Source organism: Salmo trutta, chromosome 4 (assembly GCF_901001165.1).
Source record: "Salmo trutta chromosome 4, fSalTru1.1, whole genome shotgun sequence".
In the NCBI taxonomy this organism is placed as follows: domain Eukaryota; kingdom Metazoa; phylum Chordata; class Actinopteri; order Salmoniformes; family Salmonidae; genus Salmo; species Salmo trutta.
In genome coordinates this window covers 69,062,838-69,089,254 of record NC_042960.1, presented here as the reverse complement: position 1 = coordinate 69,089,254, position 26,417 = coordinate 69,062,838, and the positions used below count along the sequence as shown (strand labels likewise).

The following is a 26,417-nucleotide window of genomic DNA, read 5'->3' as shown; positions in this document are numbered from 1 at the left end:
CTCTCCCCTCACCTCAGGCACCCCAACAGCAGGACTATCCTCCCCCCTGCCTGCCTACAACCACCAGAGCCAAGACCACACTACCATCAGCCTGTTGAGAGACAGGCTGGCTCTGTTAGAGGTATGGGTTACTGAGCTGAAGGAGCAGCCCCCCAGCTACACCACCTCCAGCCCAGACACAGAGCTTCTACAGGACCAGATCAACCAGTGCAGGACCCAGCTGAAGAACTCTGTCCAGGAGCTGAGAGAGAGCCTTACCACAGCTCTTGAGGAGGTAAAGGCCACCATGAGGAGAGAGCTAGTGCAGGTAAAGGAGGAGATGGCAAAGGAGTTGTCTGTCATCAAGAGGGTGCTACAGCAGAGAGAACAGACTGTAGAGACTCCCAGAGAGAAGCTGCAGCCCCCCACCACCCCTAACAACCCCACTTACCCACCTTTACCCACAATCCCCAACCATACCGACAACACTTTACCCACACCCCCAGTCAACAAAGAGGCCCACATAGAGACACCTACTACAGAGAGAAGCTCTCTGGCCCCCCCTGACACACCCCCACACACCCCTCCATGTACACAGGCCCTGTTTACTCCACCCCCACACACCCCTCCATGTACACAGGCCCTGTGTACTCCAGCCCCAGACCGAAAACGCACTAATCTGGTAAAACCCACTGAGGTGGCCATCCTCATTGACTCAAATGGGAAATTCATTCAAGAAGATAAACTCTTCCCCCAACACAAGGTGTGCAAAATATGGTGCCCAAAAACACAAGATGCACTCCACATCCTGTCCCAGCCTGACTTTGGCACACCAGGCCACATTATTATTCACACCGGCACCAACAACCTGCGAGAGGAGCAGGAGAGAGTAGGCAACCTGGTCAACAGAATAGCAGAGAGGGCCTCTGAGTGGTTCCCCAACTCCCACATCACCATCTCCACTCTGCTGCCCCGCAAAGACTTTCATCCCCGTACCATCCAGAAAGCCAACGCTGACATCACCAGAGGGTGTGGCCTACTCCCGAACATACACATTGCTCACCACCCAACAATCACCCCAGAGCATCTACACGACCACTCCCACCTGAGGAAGCAGACAGTAGGGATGTTTGCCAAGTCCCTAAAGGACGTAGCACTTGGTAGACAAACACCCCATGCTGTACTGGACAGAGGAGCACCCAGAGACCCCTACCAGACCACTGCACCACCAAGGAGCCCCAGGCCCCTTCAACGCCACACCAGACCCAGTGCACCCCACAGGCCCCACCCACCCCCAGAGCATCACCACTTCCATCGGCTTAGCCAGACCAGACCGGGCCCAGCCTATTATCCCGCACCAGACCACCACCCCTACCAGACCAGAGAGGAAGTCCCACGGCCCAGACCTGGCCCCCCTCCACCTCACAGGGCCCAACAGCAGGACCAGCGCAGCTATGCGGAGGTCGTCAGAGGACAGGAAAACCCTGTAGGATTAAGTGAGATTAAACAGCTCCTCCAATACATCTGCACTAAACTGCACTAAACACACACGGACGCATACACACACACACACACACACACACACACACACACACACACACACACACACACACACACACCTATTGTACTAGAATTTACTTGTTCAATGAATAGGAATATTTAACAGAATAACAGAATAAATGTTAGCTGATATCCTGTTTATCTCGCTCTTAACAACTTATTAGTTAATCGTTACTGTATTTCTGACTGCTACTCTTTCTTTTTGCAACATGAAATCACTATCAGTTAGCATGTGGAACATTCAGGGTCTAAACTCATCAACCTTTGGTCTGAAGAGTTTAGCACTGGAGTTCAACAAAAATCTGAAAGATGTTGACGTCATCATTCTGCAGGAGACATGGTGTAAGGCTGACGTTGTCACTCACTGTCCCACAGGCTACAGAGAGGTCATTGTGCCATCACAGAAACACAGCTCTGTCAATAGAGGCAGAGACTCTGGAGGATTGATCATTTGGTACAAATCCGAACTACAAAATCTAATTGATTCCCTCAAAATTGGCAAATACCACATTTGGTTAAAACTAAAAAAAGAACTTGTACTGACAGAAAAAGATGTGTTCCTTTGCGCAATATATATCCCCCCCTCAGAATCCCCATATTACTCAGAGGAGATCTTCCCCACCCTCGAGGAAGAGACGTGCCATTTCCAGGCCCAGGGAAATGTGCTCATCTGTGGGGACACAAATGCGCGCACAGGAACACTACCTGATCTAACGAGCACGCGAGGGGACAGCTTTATTACAGGCCATACTGTTTCTAACTATCTTAATCTCCCCCATAGAAACAACAGTGACAGCACCGTCAACATAAACGGAAGGGATCTGTTGCAGCTCTGTAGAAGCCTGGGTCTGTACTTTGTCAATGGTAGGTTACGGGGGGACTCTTTGGGGAGATTCACCTATTGCTCACCTCTTGGCCACAGTACAGTAGACTATATGATCACAGACATGGACCCTTTCTCTCTCAGCTCATTCACTGTCAAGCCACTTACACCTCTGTCTGATCACAGCCAAATTACGTTGTTCCTCAAAAGAACAGACCTGGAAACAACCACACATTCACAGCCCAGTAAGCTGTACAACATCAGAAATTCATACAGATGGGCCCAAAACAGCACAGAAGAATACCAGAAAGCAACCTGGAACCAAAATATCCAAACACTCTTAGATAACTTTCTGGATACCACATTCACTCACAGTAAAGAAGGCATCAATCTAGCAGTATGAAACATCAACTATATATTCAGGCAAACGGCAAAAGAAGCACAATTGAAATTGATAAAAAACAAAACTAAAAAATCACAGATGACAACTGGTTTGATGCAGATTGTAAAATTATAAGGAAAAAACTTAGAACACTATCCAACCAAAAGCACAGAGACCCAAATAATGGTGAATTACGCCTTCATTACTGTGAGACTTTAAAACTCTATAAACGTACACTCAGAACCAAAAAAGCACAGTACAACAGCAAGCAGCTGACACTAATTGAGGAGTCCATAAACACAAACAACTTTTGGCAAAATTGGAAAAAATCTAAACAAGAGGAATTAGCAATACAAAATGGTGACATATGGACAACCCATTTCAAAACACTCTACAACACCGTTCAAATTGACACAAACGCAGAACAACGCCAAATCCATGAGAAGTTGAATGGATTAGAAAAAGCTATAAAGGACAATCAAAACCCATTGGACTCCCCAATTACTGACCAGGAGCTCTATAAGAAACTTCAGGCTCTCAAATTTAAAAAAGCCTGCGAACCTGATGGCATCCTAAATGAGATGCTCAAACTCACTAGTGCAAAATTTCAATTGGCTATATTAAAATTGTTTAATCTGATCCTGAGTGTAGGTTATTTCCCTGACATCTGGAATCAAGGACTCATAACCCCAATCTTTAAGAATGGAGACAAATTTGACCCTAACAATTACAGAGGCATTTGTGTGAACAGTAACCTGGGGAAGGTTTTCTGTAGTATCATCAATGTAAGAGTTCTAAACTTCCTTAATAAGCACAATGTCTTGAGTAAAAGCCAAATTGGATTTATACCAAAACATCGCACGACCGATCATATTTACACCTTACACACCCTGATAGATAAACATGTCCACCAAAATAATACCAAAATATACACTTGCTTTATCGACTTCCAAAAAGCATTTGATTCTATCTGGCATACAGGACTGTTCTACAAAGTTTTTGAAAGTGGTGTAGGGGGTAAAACATATGACATAATTAAATCAATGTATACTGGCAATACGTGCAGCATTAAAATTGGTAAGAAAAGGACAGAATTCTTTAACCAGGGGCGGGGCCTTCGTCAGGGTTGCAATCTGAGCCCTGCACTCTTCAATATTTACATTAACGAATTGGCCACTATTCTAGAAAAATCCTCAGCCCCTGGTGTTAGTCTCCACAATTCAGAAGTTAAATGCCTACTCTTCGCAGATGACCTATGCCTGCTGTCACCCACAGCACCTGGCCTACAGCAGAGCCTGGACCTGCTAGAGCAGTACTGCCAGACCTGGGCCCTGGCAGTAAACCCCAAAAAGACTAAAATAATGATTTTCCAGAGAAGATCCAGATCTCAGGGAATTAGACCAAAGTTCTCAATTGGTACAAAATATATAGAGTACTGTACACACTACAATTACTTAGGTTTAAAAATAAGCTCAACTGGACACCTTAATGAGGCAGTGAATGAACTGAGAGAGAAAGCACGCAGGGCATTCTACGCCATTAAAAAGCAAATTCAAATTGAAATACCTATTAAAATTTGGCTAAAACTAATTGAATATGTCATTGAACCAATTGCACTTTATGGCAGCGAGGTGTGGGGTCCACTTGCAAAACAAGATTTCATCAAATGGGACAAACACTCCATTGAAACCCTACATGCAGAGTTCTGTAAGATTCTCCTACGTGTCCAGAGGAAAACTACAAACAATGCATGCAGGGCAGAATTAGGCCAATATCCACTAATAATAAAAACTCAAAAAAGAGCAATTAAGTTTTGGAAACATCTAAAATACAGTGACCCCCTCTCATATCATTACCAAGCCCTGCAATGCCAAGAGCTGAGCAAAGAAAAGAGTCCCCTCATTCAGCTGGTCCTGGGGCTGAGTTCACAAACCTGTTCTACTAACACACTGAAGCCTCAGGACCAGAACATCCAATCAATCAGAATAAACCAAATTACAACACAGTCAAAACAAAACTACATTGCTTATTGGGAAACACAAGCACAAACACAAAGCAAAATGCAGTGCTATCTGGCCCTAAATCGACAGTACACTATGGCTAAATATTTGACCATGGTTACTGATCAAAACCTTAGAAAAACCTTGACAAAGTACAGGCTCAGTGAGCACAGCCTTGCCATTGAGAAGGGTAGACACAGGAAAACCTGGCTCCCTGTAGAGGAAAGGCTGTGTAACCACTGCACAACAGCAGAACCTGAGACGGAGCTGCATTTCCTGACAAAATGTCAAAAATATAAAACAATTAGAGAGTGTCATTTCCCCAAATTTGAAACCCTTTTTCAAGGTTTTAAAGACCTCTCTGATGAGGATAGGCTACCCATCCTGTTGGGGGAGGACGCAGAGAGCTGTGGGTTGGCAGCGCACTACATTGCTGCCTGCCATAAGTTGAGGTACAGTGTCTGACAGACCAATAAACCTGCACATGTCCTCAACTGTATGATTATTGTTATTGTTGAATGTATGGTTATATTGACCGTTGGTTATTGTTGTTGCTGTTGTCCCGTTGACAATTTTTGATTCTCATTTTTATTTATTTTTTATATTGTAAATATCCAAAGTAAGCTTTGGCAATATGTACATTGTTACGTCATGCCAATAAAGCGAATTGAATTGAATTGAATTGAGAGAGAGAGGCAGAGAGAGACAGAGAGACAGAGAGAGAGAGGCAGAGAGAGACAGAGAGACAGAGAGAGAGGGGGACAGAGAGAGAGGGGGACAGAGAGAGAGAGGGAGAGAGAGAGAGGAGAGAGAGGAGAGAGAGAGAGAGAGAGAGAGAGAGAGAGAGAAGACAACATAATGATTGAGATGAATAGTTTCACATTAAGTTAATTTCATATCACATGTAACAAGACAGTTTAGTTACCTGGAGGAAATGGATGTGATCCTCTGTGTGTGAGAGCTGCTCCAGCTCAGTGCTTCTCTTCCTCAGCTCAGCTATCTCCTGCTTCAGTTGCTCCAGGAGTCCTTCAGCTTGACTCACTTGAGCCTTCTCTTGGGCTCTGATCAGCTCCTTCACCTCAGAGCTCCTTCTCTCAATGGAGCGGATCAGCTCAGTAAAGATCTGATCACTGTCCTCCACTGCTGCCTGTGCAGAGCGCTGTTAAGAGAGAGAGAGAGAGACAGAGAGAGAGAGAGAGAGACAGAGAGAGAGAGAGAGAGAGAGAGACAGTAGGTACAGTAGCCTCTGCACCTTATTGAGTCAGAACGCTGCCACCCTGCTCTCCAGGTCCACCAGGCCTTGTCCCCCCTCCTGGACAGACAAGTACAGAACACCGCTTGGCCCTGCTCTACTCTCCTCCCTCCTGGTCCCCCCTCCAGTAGCCTGCCCCGTAGCAGAGCTAGACCCAGCCTCTGTCCCCTGAGTCCTAGTAGGCTGGACAATAGAACGAGTCAAAACGGCCAAAGAACGTTGTCTGAGCTGGAACACTAGCGAGGCCATAGCAAATGAATTGAAACTAACCTTCACAGAGCCTCTTCTGACTGGAATGATCCTTAGAATTCCATTTCCCCTAAATGGCACCAGAAAATGTCTACCTTTTTATTTGACCACTAAAACCTGTTCTTAGGACCAAACTGAAAAATAACAACTGTTGTAGAAAGTAAACACATCCGCACCTCGATGGTGCCAAGTGTGTTTATGTCTGCATTACCAGGAAGTAGGAAAAAACAGCCAACTTCTGACTATTTCTGGTCTAGCGATCGATGACAGCAGAGGACGCTGCCCATCCTTATGTCATTAGAAAGAGGAGATTCTCCTGATTAAAATGGTGTCCGACATGAAAACATCTACATTTACACATTGTGAGATATTTAGTGAAACAAACAGAAAAACCATAACTAAGCTGCTCAAACTTACATCATTAGAAATAATAGGTTATCCTGATTAAAATGGTGTAGAACTTCAAACCATTAAAATAAATACATCTATTAGAGATAATTGGAGAAATAGACATGTCCCTATTTCCCCAAAACAATGGCAGTCTGTAAGTTATAACAGCAGTCTTTTATTTAACCAGCTTACCATTTATCTACGACCATTTGACTTTGAGTTTAACATTTAGTGGTTTGTAATCTAGTGGGTAAGAACATTGGGCAGTAACTGAAAGGTGGCTGGTTCGAATCCCTGTGCAGACCAGGTGAAAAATCTGTAAATCACCTTTTTTTAGGCAGATTTAGTCACTTAACCCTCGTGGCTCTGGATAAGTGTCTGCTAAACGACTCACATGTAAACGTAAACTAGACCTCTGTGAAAGAGCAGCAGGTAGTCTAGTGGTTAGAGTGTAGAGGTGGCAGGTAGTCTAGTGGTTAGAGTGTAGAGGTGGCAGGTAGTCTAGTGGTTAGAGTGTAGAGGTGGTAGGTAGCCTAGTGGTTAGAGTGTAGAGGTGGTAGGTAGTCTAGTGGTTAGAGTGTAGAGGTTGCAGGTAGCCTAGTGGTTAGAGTGTAGAGGTTGCAGGTAGCCTAGTGGTTAGTGTGTAGAGGTGACAGGTAGTCTAGTGGTTAGAGCATTTGGCTGGGCAGCAGGTAGTCTAGTGGTTAGAGGGTTTGGCAGGGCAGCAGGTAGTCTAGTGGTTAGAGGGTTTGGCCGGGCAGCAGGTAGTCTAGTGGTTAGAGCGTTTGGCCGGGCAGCAGGTAGTCTAGTGGTTAGAGCGTTGTGCTGTTTGTTGGTATTTTGACCAGGGTTCAATACCTGCTATAGTTAATATTGTTTTGATCTCCCAAAAGCAACACAGGACTAACAAGAGATATATAGCTAACTGTAATGAGTGACCATTTTAGAAAATCATGGGACATATAGTCTGGTTACATGCTATTTTATGTCAATCATATTGCTGCTTGTAGTCTATAACTGATGCTTTGTGGTCTTATGCTGCCATCTATTGGAAATATTTATCAATTAAAAGTTATTAATTCACGTAAAGACATTGGTGAGGCAGCTGAGAAATAAAGTGTATTTAATTAGAGAGATCAGTCTCAAATCTGCCCCACCTGTCCCACGCCACTTGCTGGACTTTCACATAGAGGTTACTATGTCACCCAGTTCAAACCACATTTAACATATAAAACAAATGAGTCTTGTTTATCAAGTGTTCTGCTTTGCAATAATAAATATAACAAAATAACTAATAAAAAGCAAATGCTTACATAGGTTTTATTTAAAAAATAACAAATGTTATTTAGTAGTAAAATGGTATTTACTAACATAATATTATTACTAAAATAGTTGTAGGCTACCCTACCCTAGAATTAGGGTTCAGGCTAAAATAGGTTATACGTAGGGTTAGAGTTTCTGTACAGCACTTTGTGACATCTGCTGATGTAAAAAGGGCTTCATAAATACATTTGATTGATTGTTAGGTTCAGGGTATTTAAAGAGAAACTGTATGGGTTTATATCTCTCTTGCTCCTCCCTGTGGTCTTCTGTGGGCATAATCTGAGGTAGCAACTGTGTCAGAGCTACAAATCAATGAGCTCCACCTATCCATTTGGTTTACATATAAATATTTGTAAAAAATGTCCACACTATCTGTGCTAACAAACCCTGTGTACCACCCCTCCCCTGTTTAACCTTGAATTTAGTTCAGAAAACCACTTGTAAATTGACCAAAACGAACCAACTATTTACGGATCTGTTCGTCCGTAATAAACGGAGGCAGATTAGACACCACTACTCTTGTCGAAATCGGCACCAACACACCCCTCACAAAAATCATACTGGTAACTAGCCGGGCAACAAGACTAACCTTTACATTACCACAACCACCGCCTTGTTCATTCTGGACACAGAGTGTATATGTTCCTCTCCCACCTGTTCACCGACCACGATCAATAATTCCTCCACACCATTCTCCAGAACGCACCTGAAGAGACAGCGTTTCTTCTCCACTCGGTTGAGGACATCACATCTCCCAAACAAACTACCCTACTCCCCCCTAAATTCTAACTGATAAACAGTGGAAACTAACAAATAAACCCTTAACAACTACAAAATACATTTGGAAAATACGCAAAAAGAATAGTAGCCCTCCTCAGGAACCACAAAACCCTCACAAAACACCTTCTTCTTCTATGATATAATGGCGGTCCGCAAACCAACGTTAAAGGTGTATGGCGCCACCTACTGTGCTGGAGAGTGTTCAATCACGGTTTACAGCATTTCTAAATCCTCCTACCTAACTCAGTACTTCTGAGAAAATAAAAAAGAGGCCTACTAACTTCTAATAGACCCTCCCCATCTCCCAAATCCCTTCCACCCCCCCAACCCCATCCAACCTCAATGACCCTACACTTCAATCTTTCCCTCTCTTCAACATCCTTACAACAACATAACAACACATGCTCCACCGTTTCATTGACAATACCCTCAAGACACAAACCATTCACATGCTGCCAACCAGATGTAAGGACCAGTTCAATGTACAATGTCCTAAGCACAATCGAGTAAACACCAAGTCTTCCTTCCTAATCTGACCTTTGAACCTTGGTCCACCAACCTTTAGAGGACATATAAATGCCGTCCCTTGTGCACAGAGTCCCATCTCTTCTGCCACACATCTATCAAAATGGCTCTGATCTTACATTTGTCCTCACCTCTACCCAGTGGAACATTAAAATATATTATATCTTGTAGTAAAGCTCTTTTAGATAACTGGACTACAATTTCATTCCCTTCCATACCTGAATGTGCTGGGACCCAGCAGAATCTCACTACTACACCCATTCTCTCATTTCTCCATAGTAACTTTGATACCTACAACTGTCCAACCAAAACCACTGCCTTGTCTACTAGTATATTCCCAACAGTCATGTAGAACAGTAGCAGTGGGATGCTCAACCTCACAGCCTTGCAACCCAATAAGATAATGACAATTTATTACGCCGTATACCCAAAGGCATCTCACCTGCCTCCACTAGTAAGACACATACAGATGTTGATTTAAATGCACCAATACATATCCTTAAAGCTATATACTGGATTCTGTCCAGCTGAAGTCTTTGCCGCTGTTCCATAAACTATACACCCGTAATCAATTGTCGTCCTGATCAGAGCTCTATAAATATCCATCAACGATTGTCTGTCAGTACCCCATTCATAACCAGAGACCCACACAACCAACTACCACGAAAGTGATGGAATGAGAGAGAGAGACATCGTTACAACACTGTACATAGACATAATATAACGTTTCTTCTTCTTTGGAGTTTAACGGCGGTTGGCTTCCAATATGTTGAATTATCGCCCACAAATGGACTATAATATAAATCTATTTTACTTTGTGATACAAAATGGGAAAAGGAACATTTCATCTTTAAAAAAAAAAACACCCATCTAATCCTACACTCATTAAAAACCCACTACCACATTCCACTACTTTGACCCTATCTGCTCCTGCACCATGCCAACGACCTGGGAGGACGGGACACCACCACTCAACACACCCTGTAACTCTTCTGAAGTCAAATCTCACATGACCAAATACTTCTCTGGTTCTGAGCTCTTCTCCACACCTACCTCACTTAACTATCCCTCATTCATTTCCATTTCACCTCCAGAACTCAGTCTGGCGCACGGGTCTCTCTGTTTGCTCTTGAATTATAACATTTGAAATGTCTCTTTTCTTTTGAAAATAAATGTTGTGTAATGTTTACTGTTCATTCATGATTGTTTATTATCTACTTCACTTGCTTTGGCATAGTAAAGATATGTTTCCCATGCCAATAAAGATCTTTGAATTGAATTGAGAGAGAGAGAGAGAGAGAGCTCCATGTTAATGCATAGGGGACCTGAGTCAGTCATGGTTACTCATGGTTATGTGATGAGGTAGCCCCGCCTGCGACTTCTAAATCAGTATCGGCCCAATAGGGAATGTTCTCTTGGTGTAATGGTCAAGATGTTGGTTTATCCCACGGTAGACATGGGTTCATATCCCGTCAGTTACATTAAGCAGTCAATTCTCTGAAAGTGGTCCAGACAGCCTGTTCTTAAGAGTGGGGTCAGTGGGATTGGAGAGGGGCCCCTCTATTTCTCTCTCTCTCTCTCTGACTGGAGGAGAGATGTGAAATGGTGTGTCTCCTCTGGTCAACAATACTCACCTTGAAGACTCCACAGCTTTTTGGAACTCCTTCAGCTTCTTCTCTCTCTCCTGGAATCTCTGTTGGACCTTCTGCTGACTCATCCCCAGCTGCGTCTGTGGAGAATCACTCTTCAATGAGCTATCAAGCTTTATTAGTCCAGTAGATCAATAGTATAGTAATGTGACAAATGACCAATAGAAGATAGGGATACAAATATTGAGGAAGTCCATTTCAGAAATTATATTAATACATTGCTATGTGAATGAATATAGTTTTATAGTCAACCTACATGTTTTAAGGGGTTGAGACTGATCTTTGGATTCATAAAAGGCCATTCAGAATGATAATAGTGTTTGGCTTTAGTAAATGGTGATACATTTGGAGAATCTGGGTTAACATATCTATATACTCAAGGTTTGTGTTCATATTTGTTCTGCTGAGGATCCATTTCATTTGAATAATCTCATATTCAAACAGCCTTAGTTCCTACTGTATCTTTAATTCTTTGTTTATCAGACAGTCACCAATAAGTTGTTCTGGTCTTACCTGTTTCTCAGTCCTCTCTGCTGCAGCTGACACTGTATAGTGGCCTTTATGTTCATCCATTGTACACATCAGACAGATACACTGCTGATCGGTACGACAGTAAACCTCCAGCAGTTTGTCATGATGAGAGCAGATCTTCTCCTGTAGTTGTGCGGTGGCTTTGACCAGCTTGTGCTTCTTCAAAGCAGGAGATTCATAGTGAGATTGGAGGTGAGTCTCACAGTAAGAAGCCAGACATGCCAGACAGGACATGAGGGCTTTCTGCTTTCTGGTCCCAGTGCAGTAATCACACACCACATCTCCAGGTCCAGCATAGCACAGAGCAAGAGGGGGAGCAGCCTGGAGTCCTGTCTTCTTCAGTTCCTCCACCAGCTCAGCCAACATGTTATTTTTCCTCAGATTAGGCCTTGAAGTGAAGGTCTCTCTGCACTGAGGACAGCTATAGACCCCTTTCAGAACACCCTGATCCCAGCAGCCCTCAATACAGCTCCTACAATAACTGTGCCCACAGGCAGTAGTGACTGGCTCCTTCAGTAGATCCAGACAGACAGAACAACAGAACTGGTCCTGGTCCAGCAGAACTCCCTTCTGAGCCATTGGGATGGTTGTTCACTCTCACACAGACAGACGAGACAGAGACTCAGATCAGTTTAGTTTCCACAGAAGAGAGTTTGTGAAGGGGAGGGACTTCCTGGTTCTGCCAGAGGGCTGGGGTTAGAGGGAGGGAAGGAGGGAGGGAGTGAGAGAGGGAGGGGTTAGAGGAAGGGAGGGAGAGAGAGAAAACTGCAGGCAAAGTTGAGAAGGAGACAAATATTTTAGTTCCTAGGTTAGGACCCTTAATAGGGAATACATTAAATAGAGTGGTTAGAATATATAAAGGGTAACAGTTTCTATGAAGTACATATCTATAATGCTTTTAATGAATGTTGTAATGTCTTAAAGTGATATGCTGTGATACTAACTATAAGCCTCCATAATAACTCATACGTGGTTGTAAAACGGTACAATGTGTTATAGATAATTAGCTACAATGGGGGGAGGGGGGGGACTTGAAATGGATACAATGTACTGTAGGTGAAATGAATACTGGATGTATTGACTGATCATTGAGAATGATGGAACACTTTACATTACAGTGTGTTTATTGGTGTGTAATTGTTCCTGTTAGTACAGTGGTGTAACAAGTACTGTGATGCCTCATTCTTCCACTGTACTAGCAGCAGTAACCCTAACCAGTAATACGGCTACTGGAATGGAAAGTGGTACAGGAAATATAAAGTAAGGATTTATACATGTCATCTATGATATACTGTATGTAATGATATGTCTCTGTCTTCTAGATGGTGTTCTATACTGTATGTAATGATATGTCTCTGTCTTCTAGATGGTGTTCTATACTGCATGTAATGATATGTCTTCTAGATGGTGTTCTATACTGTATGTAATGATATGTCTCTCTCTTCTAGATGGTGTTCTATACTGAATGTAATGATATGTCTCTGTCTTCTAGATGGTGTTCTATACTGTATGTAATGATATGTCTCTGTCTTCTAGATGGTGTTCTATACTGTATGTAATGATATGTCTCTGTCTTCTAGATGGTGTTCTATACTGTGTGTAATGATATGTCTTCTAGATGGTGTTCTATACTGTATGTAATGATATGTCTCTGTCTTCTAGATGGTGTTCTATACTGTATGTAATGATATGTCTCTGTCTTCTAGATGGTGTTCTATACTGTGTGTAATGATATGTCTCTGTCTTCTAGATGGTGTTCTGTACTGTATGTAATGATATGTCTCTGTCTTCTAGAATGTGTTCTATACTGTATGTAATGATATGTCTCTGTCTTCTAGATGGTGTTCTATACTGTATGTAATGATATGTCTCTGTCTTCTAGATGGTGTTCTATACTGTATGTAATGATATGTCTCTGTCTTCTAGATGGTGTTCTATACTGTATGTAATGATATGTCTTCTAGATGGTGTTCTATACTGTATGAATTCTGAGGATTTAAAATATGAATCTATTAGAATCTATGTTGTTAATAAAGTTGTAAAAGTTGTTATTGTTTCACTTAAACGTTTCATTTTGGGACCAAAAGGTGATCAAACATCTTCTTTCTGTCTAGAAAACAAACAACAAATGTTCTCAATGTTTCTGTCTTATTTCAGCTGTTGTTCTACACTTCAACGTGCTCCACTTTTCTGTTGATCGTTGAAGAAACAATGTTATTCAATGTAACAGAGTGATCTATCACAGTGTCAGACTGTTACATAGACATGAATCATGGTTCCTTTCCATGTCAATATGGATTTGTAATAACACTGTGTTATAATAGTGCTTTGACCAAGAAGCTGCTGGGTAATGCGTCAGCAATTCATATCATTGAAGGGAATTCATCTGCTGGGAATCAAGTCCACAATTCATATCATTGAAGGGAATTAATCTGCTGAGAAACACGTCAGCAATTCATATCATTGAAGGGAATTAATCTGTCATCCTAAACCTTCTTTTACCACTTCACTATCTGAAGTCATTTAAACTTTATCTGGGCTTGATTGAACTTGGCTGGTACAATGGAACAAACTCCATTGTGTCCTCTTCCCAGAGTGCTAAGAGCCTTGGCGTGACCCTGGACAACACCCTGTCGTCTCCCGTCTGGATTACTGCAACTCGCTGTTGGCGGGACTCCCTGCCTGTGCCATTAAACCCCTACAACTCATCCAGAACGCCGCAGCTCGTCTGGTGTTCAACCTTTCCAAGTTCTCTCACGTCACCCTGCTCCTCCGCACACTCCACTGGCTTCCAGTTGAAGCTAGCATCTGCTACAAGACCATGGTGCTTGCCTACGGAGCTGTGAGGGGAACGGCACCTCCGTACCTTCAGGCTCTGATCAGTCCCTACACCCAAAGAAGGGCACTGCGTTCATCCACCTCTGGCCTGCTCGCCTCCCTACCTCTGCGGAAGCACAGTTCCCGCTCAGCCCAGTCAAAACTGTTCGCTGCTCTGGCACCCCAATGTGGAACAAGCTCCCTCACGACGCCAGGACAGCGGAGTCAATCACCTCCTTCCGTAGACACCTGAAACCCCACCTCTTTAAGGAATACCTGGGATGGGATTAAGTAATCCTTCTAACCCCCCCCCCCCCTAAAAGATTTAGATGTACTATTGTAAAGTGGTTGTTCCACTGGATATCATAAGGTGAATGCACCAATTTGTAAGTCGCTCTGGATAAGAGGGTCTGCTAAATGACGTAAATGTAAATGTAAATAGAACAATGCTAAAAGTTCAAAAAACCTGACCACCTGACACTGCAGGCAGGCAAAAGCAAACGCTCAATGTATTTGAAAGATTTCAAATAGTATTTGAACCCAGGTCAGGAGTGGATGATGTTGGTGTGTTGGTACTGAATATACCAGAGATGGAGACAGGACAGACTGGAACAGAACCAGTGAGACCCAGACCAAGACTCAACCACTAGAGACCTCTAAGACCCATGTGGCTCACCTGTAAGGAGACCAAGACCAGTTTAAATGTATCTCACCTGTAAGGAGACCAAGACCAGTTTAAATGTGTCTCACCTGTAATGAGACCAAGACCAGTTTAAATGTGTCTCACCTGTAATGAGACCAAGACCAGTTTAAATGTGTCTTACCTGTAAGGAGACCAAGACCAGTTTAAATGTGTGTAGGGACAATGTACTGTAGGTGAAATGAATACTGGATGTATTGACTGATCATTGAGAATGATGGAACACTTTACATTACAGTGTGTTTATTGGTGTGTAATTGTTCCTGTTAGTACAGTGGTGTAACAAGTACTGTGATGCCTCATTCTTCCACTGTACTAGCAGCAGTAACCCTAACCAGTAATAAGGCTACTGGAATGGAAAGTGGTACAGGAAATATAAAGTAAGGATTTATACATGTCATCTATGATATACTGTATGTAATGATATGTCTCTGTCTTCTAGATGGTGTTCTATACTGTATGTAATGATATGTCTCCGTCTTCTAGATGGTGTTCTATACTGTATGTAATGATATGTCTCTGTCTTCTAGATGGTGTTCTATACTGTATGTAATGATATGTCTTCTAGATGGTGTTCTATACTGTATGTAATGATATGTCTCTGTCTTCTAGATGGTGTTCTATACTGTATGTAATGATATGTCTCTGTCTTCTAGATGGTGTTCTATATTGTATGTAATGATATGTCTCTGTCTTCTAGATGGTGTTCTATACTGTATGTAATGATATGTCTTCTATATGGTGTTCTATACTGTATGTAATGATATGTCTTCTAGATGGTGTTCTATACTGTATGTAATGATATGTCTTCTATATGGTGTTCTATACTGTATGTAATGATATGTCTCTGTCCTCTAGATGGTGTTCTATACTGTATGTAATGATATATCTCTGTCTTCTAGATGGTGTTCTATACTGTATGTAATGATATGTCTCTGTCTTCTAAATGGTGTTCTATACTGTATGTAATGATATGTCTCTGTCTTCTAGATGGTGTTCTATACTGTATGTAATGATATGTCTCTGTCTTCTAGATGGTGTTCTATACTGTATGTAATGATAAGTCTCTGTCTTCTAGATGGTGTTCTATACTGTATGTAATGATATGTCTTCTGTCTTCTAGATGGTGTTCTATACTGTATGTAATGATATGTCTTCTAGATGGTGTTCTATACTGTATGTAATGATAAGTCTCTGTCTTCTAGATGGTGTTCTATACTGTATGTAATGATATGTCTCTGTCTTCTAGATGGTGTTCTATACTGTGTGTAATGATATGTCTTCTAGATTGTGTTCTATACTGTATGTAATGATATGTCTCTGTCTTCTAGATGGTGTTCTATACTGTATGTAATGATATGTCTCTGTCTTCTAGATGGTGTTCTATACTGTATGTAATGATATGTCTCTGTCTTCTAGATGGTGTTCTATACTGTATGTAATGATATGTCTCTGTCTTCTAGATGGTGTTCTATACTGTATGTAATGATATGTCTATGTCTTCTAGATGGTGTTCTATACTGTATGAATTCTGAGGATTTAAAATATGAATATATTAGAATCTATGTTGTTAATAAAGTTGTAAAAGTTGTTATTGTTTCACTTAAACGTTTCATTTTGGGACCAAAAGGTGATCAAACATCTTCTTTCTGTCTAGAAAACAAACAACAAACGTTGTCAATGTTTCTGTCTTATTTCAGCTGTTGTTCTACACTTCAACGTGCTCCACTTTTCTGTTGATCGTTGAAGAAACAATGTTATTCAATGTAACAGAGTGATCTATCACAGTGTCAGACTGTTACATAGACATTAATCATGGTTCCTTTCCATGTCAATGTAACAGAGTGATCTATCACAGTGTCAGACTGTTACATAGACATTAATCATGGTTCCTTTCCATGTCAATGTAACAGAGTGATTTATCACAGTGTCAGACTGTTACATAGACATTAATCATGGTTCCTTTCCATGTCAATGTAACAGAGTGATCTATCACAGTGTCAGACTGTTACATAGACATTAATCATGGTTCCTTTCCATGTCAATATGGATTTCTAATAACACTGTGTTATAATAGTGCTTTGACCAAGAAGCTGCTGGGAAACGCGTCAGCAATTCATATCATTGAAGGGAATTAATCTGCTGGGAAACACGTCAGCAATTCATATCATTAAAGGGAATTAATCTGCTGGGAAACACGTCAGCAATTCATATCATTAAAGGGAATTAATCTGCTGGGAAACACATCAGCAATTCATATCATTAAAGGGAATTAATCTGCTGGGAAACACGTCAGCAATTCATATCATTGAAGGGAATTAATCTGTCGTCCTGAACCTTCTTTTACCACTTCACTATCTGAAGTCATTTAATCTTTATCTGGGATTGATTGAACTTGGCTGGTACAATGGAACAAACTCCATTGTGTCCTCCTCCCAGAGTGCTAAGAGCCTTGGCGTGACCCTGGACAACACCCTGTCGTCTCCCGTCTGGATTACTGCAAATCGTTGTTGGCGGGGCTCCCTGCCTGTGCCATTAAACCCCTACAACTCATCCAGAACGCCGCAGCCCGTCTGGTGTTCAACCTTTCCAAGTTCTCTCACGTCACCCTGCTCCTCCGCACACTCCACTGGCTTCCAGTTGAAGCTAGCATCTGCTACAAGACCATGGTGCTTGCCTACGGAGCTGTGAGGGGAACGGCACCTCCGTACCTTCAGGCTCTGATCAGGCCCTACACCCAAACAAGGGCACTGCGTTCATCCACCTCTGGCCTACTGCCCCCCCCCACCTCTTTAAGGAATACCTGGGATAGGATAAAGTAATCCTTCTAACCCCCCCTCCCCCTAAAAGATTTAGACGCACTATTGTAAAGTGGTTGTTCCACTGGATATCATAAGGTGAATGCACCAATTTGTAAGTCACTCTGGATAAGAGCGTCTGCTAAATGACTTAAATGTAAATGTATAACTACTGCTGTCCACTTCATATGTATATACTGTATTCTAGTCATGGTTCATCCTATATAACTACTGCTGTCTACTTCATATGTATATACTGTATTCCAGTCATGGTTCATCCTATATAACTACTACTGTACACTTCATATGTATATACTGTATTCCAGTCATGGTTCATCCTATATAACTACTGCTGTACATATGCTATTCTTCAGATATACTACAGATGCACTCCAAATTGTCTATGCATCACATCACAGTATATAATATATATATATATATATATATATATATATATCATTGTTTGTCCTAATATTTTCATATACTTTTTAGATTTGCCCTCTGTGAGCTAGGAACACAAGCATTTTTAGATATTACTGCACTGTTGGAGCTAGGAACACAAGCATTTCACTACACCCACAATAACATTTGATAAAAATGTGTACGCGACCAATAAAATAAAATGTGATTGTATTGTTGAAAGTGTTAGATAATTCTCAATCCGTGTTGTGTCTTGTCTAAGAACAGCCCTTAGCCGTGGTACTGTATAATAACCATATATCACACCTCCTTCAGGACATATTGATTAATTACAACACATAGGTGTATTATAAGGCATTATAAAGGTCATTATATAATGATACATACGTACTTCATAGAAACTGTTACCCTTCATATATTTTAACAACTCACAGTTTAAGATTCATTATGTAATTTGTTCCACGTTAAGGGCTCTAACCTTGGAACAAAACAATTTGTCTCCCTCTTGTAAGACCAGAACAACTTGTTGGTGACTGTCTGATAAACAAATAATTAAAGATACAGTAGGAACTAAGGCTGTTTGAATATGAGATCATTCAAATGAAATGGATCCACAAATATGAACACAAACCTTGATTATATAGATATGTTAACCCAGATTCTCCAATGTATCACCATTTTCTAAAGTCAACATTATTATCATTCTGAATGGCCTTTAATGAGTCCAAAGTTCAGTCTCAACCCCTTGATACATGTAGGCCTACCATAAAAACTATAATCATTCACATAGCAACATAATATAATATTGTAAAGGGACTTCCTCAGGATTGTAGACCTTCCTCTCTGTGGGCCCTATGTCACATGACTATACTATTGATCTACTGGACTAATACAGCTTGATAGCTCATTGATGAGTGATTCTCCACAGACGCAGCTGGGAATGAGTCAGCAGAAGGTCCAGCAGAGATTCCAGGAGAGAGAGAAGGAGCTGAAGGAGCTCCAACAGGCTGTGGAGTCTCTCAAGGTGAGTATTGTTGACCAGAGGAGACACACCATTTCACATCTCTCCTCCAATCAGAGAGAGGTAGAGGGGCCCTTCTCCAATCCCACTGACCCCACTGTTGGGAACAGGCTGTCTGGACCCCTTTCAGAGAATTGACTGTTTAATGTAACTGATGGGATATGAACTCAGTCTACCGTGGATAAACCAACATCTTGACCATTACACCAAGAGAACATTCCCTATTTGGCCGACACTGATTTAGAAGTCGCAGGCGGGGCTACTTCATCACATAACCATGAGTAACCAGGACTGACTCATGTCCCCTGTACATTAACATGGAAGCTCTCTCACAATTCAATTCAAAGGTCTTTATTGGCATGGGAAACATATCTTTACTATGCCAAAGCAAGTGAAGTAGATAATTAACAATCATGAATGAACAGTAAACATTACACAACATTTATTTTCAAAAGAATAGAGACATTTCAAATGTTATAATTCAAGAGCAAACGAGAGACCCGTGCGCCAGACTGAGTTCTGGAGGTGAAATGGAAATTAATGAGGGAGAGTTAACCTGTTGGGGGTAGGGGCAGTATTTACACGGCCGGATAAAAAACGTACCCGATTTAACCTGTCTGGGGTATGTGGGACGAGTTCGTCCCACCTACGTAACAGCTACTGATATTCCAGTGGCGCGATTTTGAATCGTTAGAAATACTATTACTATCAGTTCTCAAACATATGACTATTTACAGCTATTTAAAGACAAGATCTCGTTAATCTAACCCCACTGTCCGATTTCAAAAAGGCTTTACAACGAAAAGCAAAACATTAGATTATGTCAGCAGAGTGCCCAGCCAGAAAAAATCAGACAGCCATTTTTCAAGCTAGCATATCATGTCACATAACCCAAACCACAGCTAAATGCAGCACTAACCTTTGGATGATCTTCATCAATGACGACACCTAGGACATTGTGTTATACAATACATGCATGTCTGTTCATCAAGTTCATATTTATATCAAAAAACAGCTTTTTGCATTAGCATGTGACTTCAGAAAAACGCATAACCCCCGGCAAACTTCCGTTGAATTTACTAACAGTTTGCTAAAATTACTCACGATAACGTTCACAAAAAGCATAACAATTATTTTAAGATTATAGATAACATTACTCCTCTATGCACATCGATATGTCCTTTTAAAATAGCTTTTCGGATGAAGCACATTTGCAATAATCTAAGTACATAGCCCGGCATTACAGGGCTAGCTATTTAGATACCCACCCAGGTCAGCATCCACCAAAAATCACATTTCCTATAAGAAAAATGTTCTTACCTTGCCTTGTTCTTCATCAGAATACACTGCCAGGACTTCTACTTCAATAACAATGTTGGTTTGGTCCCAAATAATCCATCGTTATATCCAAACAGCGACGTTTTGTTCGTGAGTTCTAGAATGCTTCTTCCCGGTTTCGCGCATGGCGCATTGGCGTGTCAAAAATGTCTAAATATTCCATTACCGTACTTCGAAGCATGTCAACCGCTGTTTAAAACCAATTTTTATTATGCCATTTATGTCGTAGAGAAGTTGATAATATTCCCGACCGGGAGTATGCATTGAGCCTAAACAGCCGAATAAAATTTCTCCTCAGAAGCGACTCATGCACGCGCATCATTCAAAGGTCCTCGGAGCATCCACTTACAAAAGGCGATAATATGTTTCAACCTGAGGCTCCCTCCTAAACCTTCAGTTATTTCGCGGGCTCTGAGAGCCTATTGGAGCCCTGGAATTGTCACGTTACAGCTAAGATCCTTACTTTTCAATAAAAAGATGCAAGACGCACGACTCCTTGTCAGACAGGGTACTTCCTGCTTGAAACCTTGTCAGGTTTTTGCCTGCCATAGGAGTTCTGTTATACTCACAGACACCATTCAAACAGTTTTAGAAATTCAGAGTGTTTTCTATCCAAACCTGAACAATAAATAGCATATTCTAGCTTCCTGAGTTGGTGTAGGAGGCAGTTAAAAATGGGAACATATTTTTCCAAAATTCTCAATACTGCCCCCTAGCCCAGACAGGTTAATCTGGTTATTACTACTGCCCAGAAACTAGAAGATGCATATATTGGCTTTGCATATATTGTACAGAATCTTCTCAGGTTTTTGCCTGCCATATGAGTTCTGTTATACTCACAGACACCATTCAAACAGTTTTAGAAACTTTAGGGTGTTTTCTATCCAAATCTACTATATGCATATTCTAGTTACTGGGCAGGAGTAGTAACCAGATTAACCTCTATGGGCTAGGTGGGACGCCTACTCAACAGCCAGTGGAATCCAGTGGCGCAATATTCAAATACCTTAGAAATGCTATTACTTCAATTTCTCAAACATATGACTATTTTTCACCATTTTAAAGACAAGACTCTCGTTAATCTAACCACACTGTCTGATTTCAAAAAGGCTTTACAAACGAAAGCACAACATTAGATTTGTCAGCAGAGTACCCAGCCAGAATAATCAGACACCCATTTTTCAAGCTAGCATATAATGTCACAAAACTCAGAAGACAGCTAAATGCAGCACTAACCTTTGATGATCTTCATCAGATGACACACCTAGGACATTATGTTATACAATACATGCATGTTTTGTTCAATCAAGTTCATATTTATATCAAAAACCAGCTTTTACATTAGCATGTGACGTTCAGAACTAGCATCCCCACCGAACACTTCCGGTGAATTTACTAAATTACTCACGATAAACGTTCACAAAAAACATAACAATTATTTTAAGAATTATAGATACAGAACTCCTTTATGCAATCGCTATGTCCGATTTTAAAATAGCTTTTCAGGGGAAGGACATTTTGCAATATTCTGAGTAGATAGCCCGGCCATCACAGGCTAGCTAATTTGACACCCACCAAGTTTGGCACTCAGCAGACTCAGATTTACTATAAGAAAAATTGGATTACCTTTGCTGTTCTTCGTCAGAATGCACTCCCAGGACTTCTACTTCAATACCCAATGCTGGTTTGAGCCCAAATAATCCATAGTTATATCCAAATAGCTGCGTTTTGTTCTTGCGTTCAAGACACTATCCGAAGGGTGATGCGCCGGCGCGTTTCGTGACAAAAAAATTCTAAATATTCCATTTCCGTACTTCTAATCTTGTCAAACGCTCTTTAAAAGCACCACGGCCGTTGTTCTCAGATCGACCACTATCCAAATCCCCTGCTGTTTTTCAGCCAGGGACAGCAGAGATCTCATTCAACGCTTTGGTGCCTTCTGAGAGCCTATGGAAGCCTTAGAAAGTGTCACGTTACAGCGGAGATCCTCTGTTTTCGATAGAGATGACAAAGAAGGCGTGTGCATGTGAGAGTCCATTTTACATTTTCAGTGTCTCCCGGTCGGAATATTATCGCTATTTTACGAGAAAAATGGCATAAAAATTGATTTTTAACAGCGTTTGACATGCTTCGAAGTAATGTAATGGAATATTTTGAATTTTTTTTGTCACGATATGTGCCGGCGCGTCACCCTTCGGATAGTGTCTTGAACGCAAGATAAAGGAGAGTCTTGTCTTTAAAATGGTGTAAAATAGTCATATGTTTGAAAAATTGAAGTTTTGGGATTTTTGAGGAGTTTGTAATTCGCGCCACGCCCATCATTGGATATTGGCAAGGTGTTCCGCTAGCGGAACATCTAGATGTAAGAGGTTAACTAAATTCAAGGCTAAACAGGGGAGGGGTGGTACACAGGGTTTGTTTAGGGCAGACAAGCGCGACCAGCCGGCAGCGGGGGCTAGGACTAGGCTGGACACTACATTTTTAACCACATTTACTGATAAAATCAGTTCATTGCATCCGTCAAGGAGCCCAGTTATATAATATTACCAACAGGTCTTATTTTAGGTCATGTTTCACCCTGCCAGCTCCTATTAGTTGTATTGGAAAAACAGGTCTTATTTTAGGTCATGTTTCACCCTGCCAGCTTCTATCATTTTTTTAAATTAAGAAATAACAATTTTTTTGATTTGTTGTTTCTAAATGGCTGCTGGGTAATATGATAATCGTTGAAATCTGTTGGTTCGTAGGCATCAAATAGAGAGAATGCTGCGCAGGTTCACTGAGTTGTAAACCAAATGGATAGGTGGAGATCATTGATTTGTAGCTCTGACTCAGTTGCTACCTCAGATTATGAGTCTGTGGTGAATGAGGTATGTAGTACCCACAAAAACCACAGGGAGGAGCAAGAGGGCTATAAACCCATACAGTTTTTCTCTTTAAATACCCTGAACCTAACAATCAATCAAATGTATTTATGAAGCCCTTTTTACATCAGCAGATGTCACAAAGTGCTGTACAGAAACTCTAACCCTACGAATAACCTATTTTAGCCTGAACCCTAATTCTAGGGTAGGGTAGCCTACAACTATTTTAGTAATAATATTATGTTAGTAAATACCATTTTACTACTAAATAACATTTGTTATTTTTTAAATTAAACCTATGTAAGCATTTGCTTTTTATTAGTTATTTATTATTGCAAGGCAGAACACTTGATAAACAAGACTCATTTGTTTGATATGTTAAATGTGGTTTGAACTGGGTGACATAGTAACCTCTATGTGAAAGTCCAGCAAGTGGCGTGGGACAGGTGGGGCAGGTTTGAGACTGATCTCTCTAATTAAATACACTTTATTTCTCAGCTGCCTCACCAATGTCTTTAAGTGAATTAATAACTTTTAATTGGTAAATATTTCTAATAGATGGCAGCATAAGACCACGAAGCATCAGTTATAGGCTACAACCAGCAATATGATTGACATAAAATAGCATGCAACCAAGACTATATGTCCCAGTGATTTTCTAAAATGGTCACTCATTACTTTACAGTTAGCTATATATCTCTTGTTAGTCCTGTTAGTCCTGTGTTGCTTTTGGGTGATCAAAACAATATTAACTATAACAGGTATTGAACCCTGGTCAAATAAACCACTTGTCAGATGTGCTGACCTAAACCCTAGTAAACATGCATTATAAACATCATGTTAATATGTCATATTGGGAGTAAACAGCCTCGGAATAGAAAACGATGCATCTTCCAGCCTGACAATAAATGACATCATGCAGCCCTCACGGTTAGTAAATGTACCTCAACATGCCCCTCTCTTATGGGAGAAGGCAGAGTGCTCGCTGCTCGCAGACGGAACAAGCTTTTGGAGGGGCTTTGTTGAGTTGGATACTTGTACTTGACCTAAACTAATCTGTACTGTCTTATGCTCCCATCTATTGGAATTATTTAAGATTATCAGCAGTACTGAATACAGTGGATATCCTTACTAAAGTAGTAAGTGAAGTATAAGTGAGCTTTTTTAGTAAAATCTGGTAGCTCTCAAAAGAGCCTTTGCTTTGCTGAGCAGTTTTCAGGAGTGTGCTGCCTGCCTGCCTTCAGAGGAATAATGAAAAGTCGGGAATAATGAAAAGTTAATAAGTTGTACTGCCACGCTTTTTATATTTTAAATGTAACCTTTATTTAACTAGGCAAGTCAGTTAAGAACAAATTCTTATTTACAATGATGGCCTACCAGGGGAACAGTAGGTTACTGCCTGCTCAGGGGCAGAACGACATATTTTTACCTTGTCAGCTCGGGGATTCAATCCAGCAACCTTTCGGTAACTGGCCAAACACTCGTTACCACTAGACTATACCTGCTGCCCGGCCCAACGCTCTAACCACTAGACTATCTGCTGCCTGGCCAAACGCTCTAACCACTAGGCTACCTCTTGCCCTTTCACAGAGGTCTAGTTCACGTTACATGTGAGTCATTTAGCAGACACTCTTATCCAGAGCCACTAGGGTTAAGAGCCCTAACTTTCAGACTACCATTGTTTTGGGGAAATAGGGACTGTCTATTTCTCCATTATCTGTAATAGATGTTATTTATTTTAATGGTTTGAAGTTCTAACAACCATTTAATCAGGATAACCTATTATTTCTAATGATGTAAGTTTGAGTAGCTTAGTTATGGTTGTTCTGTTTTTTCACTTAAATATCTCACAATGATGTAAATTTATTGAGTGTTTCATGTCGGACACCATTTAAATCAGGAGAAATCCCCTCTGTCTAATGAAATAAGGTTGGGTCAGCGTTCCTCTGCGCTTCAATCGATCGCTAGACCAGCAATAGTCAGAAGTTGCCCGTTTTTTCCTACGTCCTGGTAAATGCAGACATAAAACCACACTTGGCGGACCAAAATCGAGGTGCGGATGTTGTACTGATTCTAACAACCAGTTGTGTTATTTTCAGTTTGGTCCTAAGAACATGTTGTAGTGGTCAAATAAGAAGGTAGACATTTTTTTTGGTGCCATTTAGGGGAAATGGTAATTCTAAGGATCATTCCAGTCAGAAGAGGCTCTGTGAAGGTTCGTTTCAATTCATTTGCTATGGCCCTCGCTAGTGGTTCCAGCTCAGATAACGTTCTTTGGCCACTTTTGACTTTGTTCTATTGTCCAGCCTACTAGGACTCAGGGGGGAAGAGGCTGGGTCTAGCTCTGCTACGGGGGCAGGCTACTGGAGGGGGTACCAGGAGGGAGGAGAGTAGAGCAGGGCCAAGCGGTGTTCTGTACCTGCCTGTCCAGGAGGGGGGACCAAGGCATGGTGGACATGGAGAGCAGGGTGGCAGCGTTTCTGACTCAATGAGGTGCAGTGGCTACTGTACCTACTGTCTTCTCTCTCTCTCTCTCTCTCTCTGTCTCTCTCTCTGTCTCTCTCTCTGTCTCTCTGTCTCTCTCTCTCTCTGTCTCTCTGTCTCTCTCTCTCTCTTAAAAGCGCTCTGCACAGGCAGCAGTGGAGGACAGTGATCAGATCTTTACTGAGCTGATCCGCTCCATTGAGAGAAGGAGCTCTGAGGTGAAGGAGCTGATCAGAGCCCAAGAGAAGGCTCAAGTGAGTCAAGCTGAAGGACTCCTGGAGCAACTGAAAAAGGAGATAGCTGAGCTGAGGAAGAGAAGCACTGAGCTGGAGCAGCTCTCACACCCAGAGGATCACATCCATTTCCTCCAGGTAACAAAACTGCCTTGTTACATGTGATATGAAATTAACTTAACGTGAAACTATTCATCTCAATCATTATGTTGTCCTCCCTCTCTCTCTCTCTCTCTCCCTGTCCGTCCCTCTCTCTGTCTCTCTCTCTGTCTCTGTCTCCCCTCTGTCTCTCTCTCTCT

General features: G+C 41.5%; 1 protein-coding gene and 1 pseudogene across 1 annotated transcript in view; one reads left to right on the top strand and one right to left on the bottom strand.

Moving 5' to 3' along the window:
* Nucleotides 1–12,138, bottom strand: part of LOC115191447 (E3 ubiquitin/ISG15 ligase TRIM25-like) — a 30,058-nt pseudogene extending 17,920 nt beyond the window's left edge.
* LOC115191444 (tripartite motif-containing protein 16-like) overlaps nucleotides 1–26,417 on the top strand; it is a 124,659-nt gene that overhangs the window by 37,145 nt on the left and 61,097 nt on the right. The window lies entirely within an intron of this gene.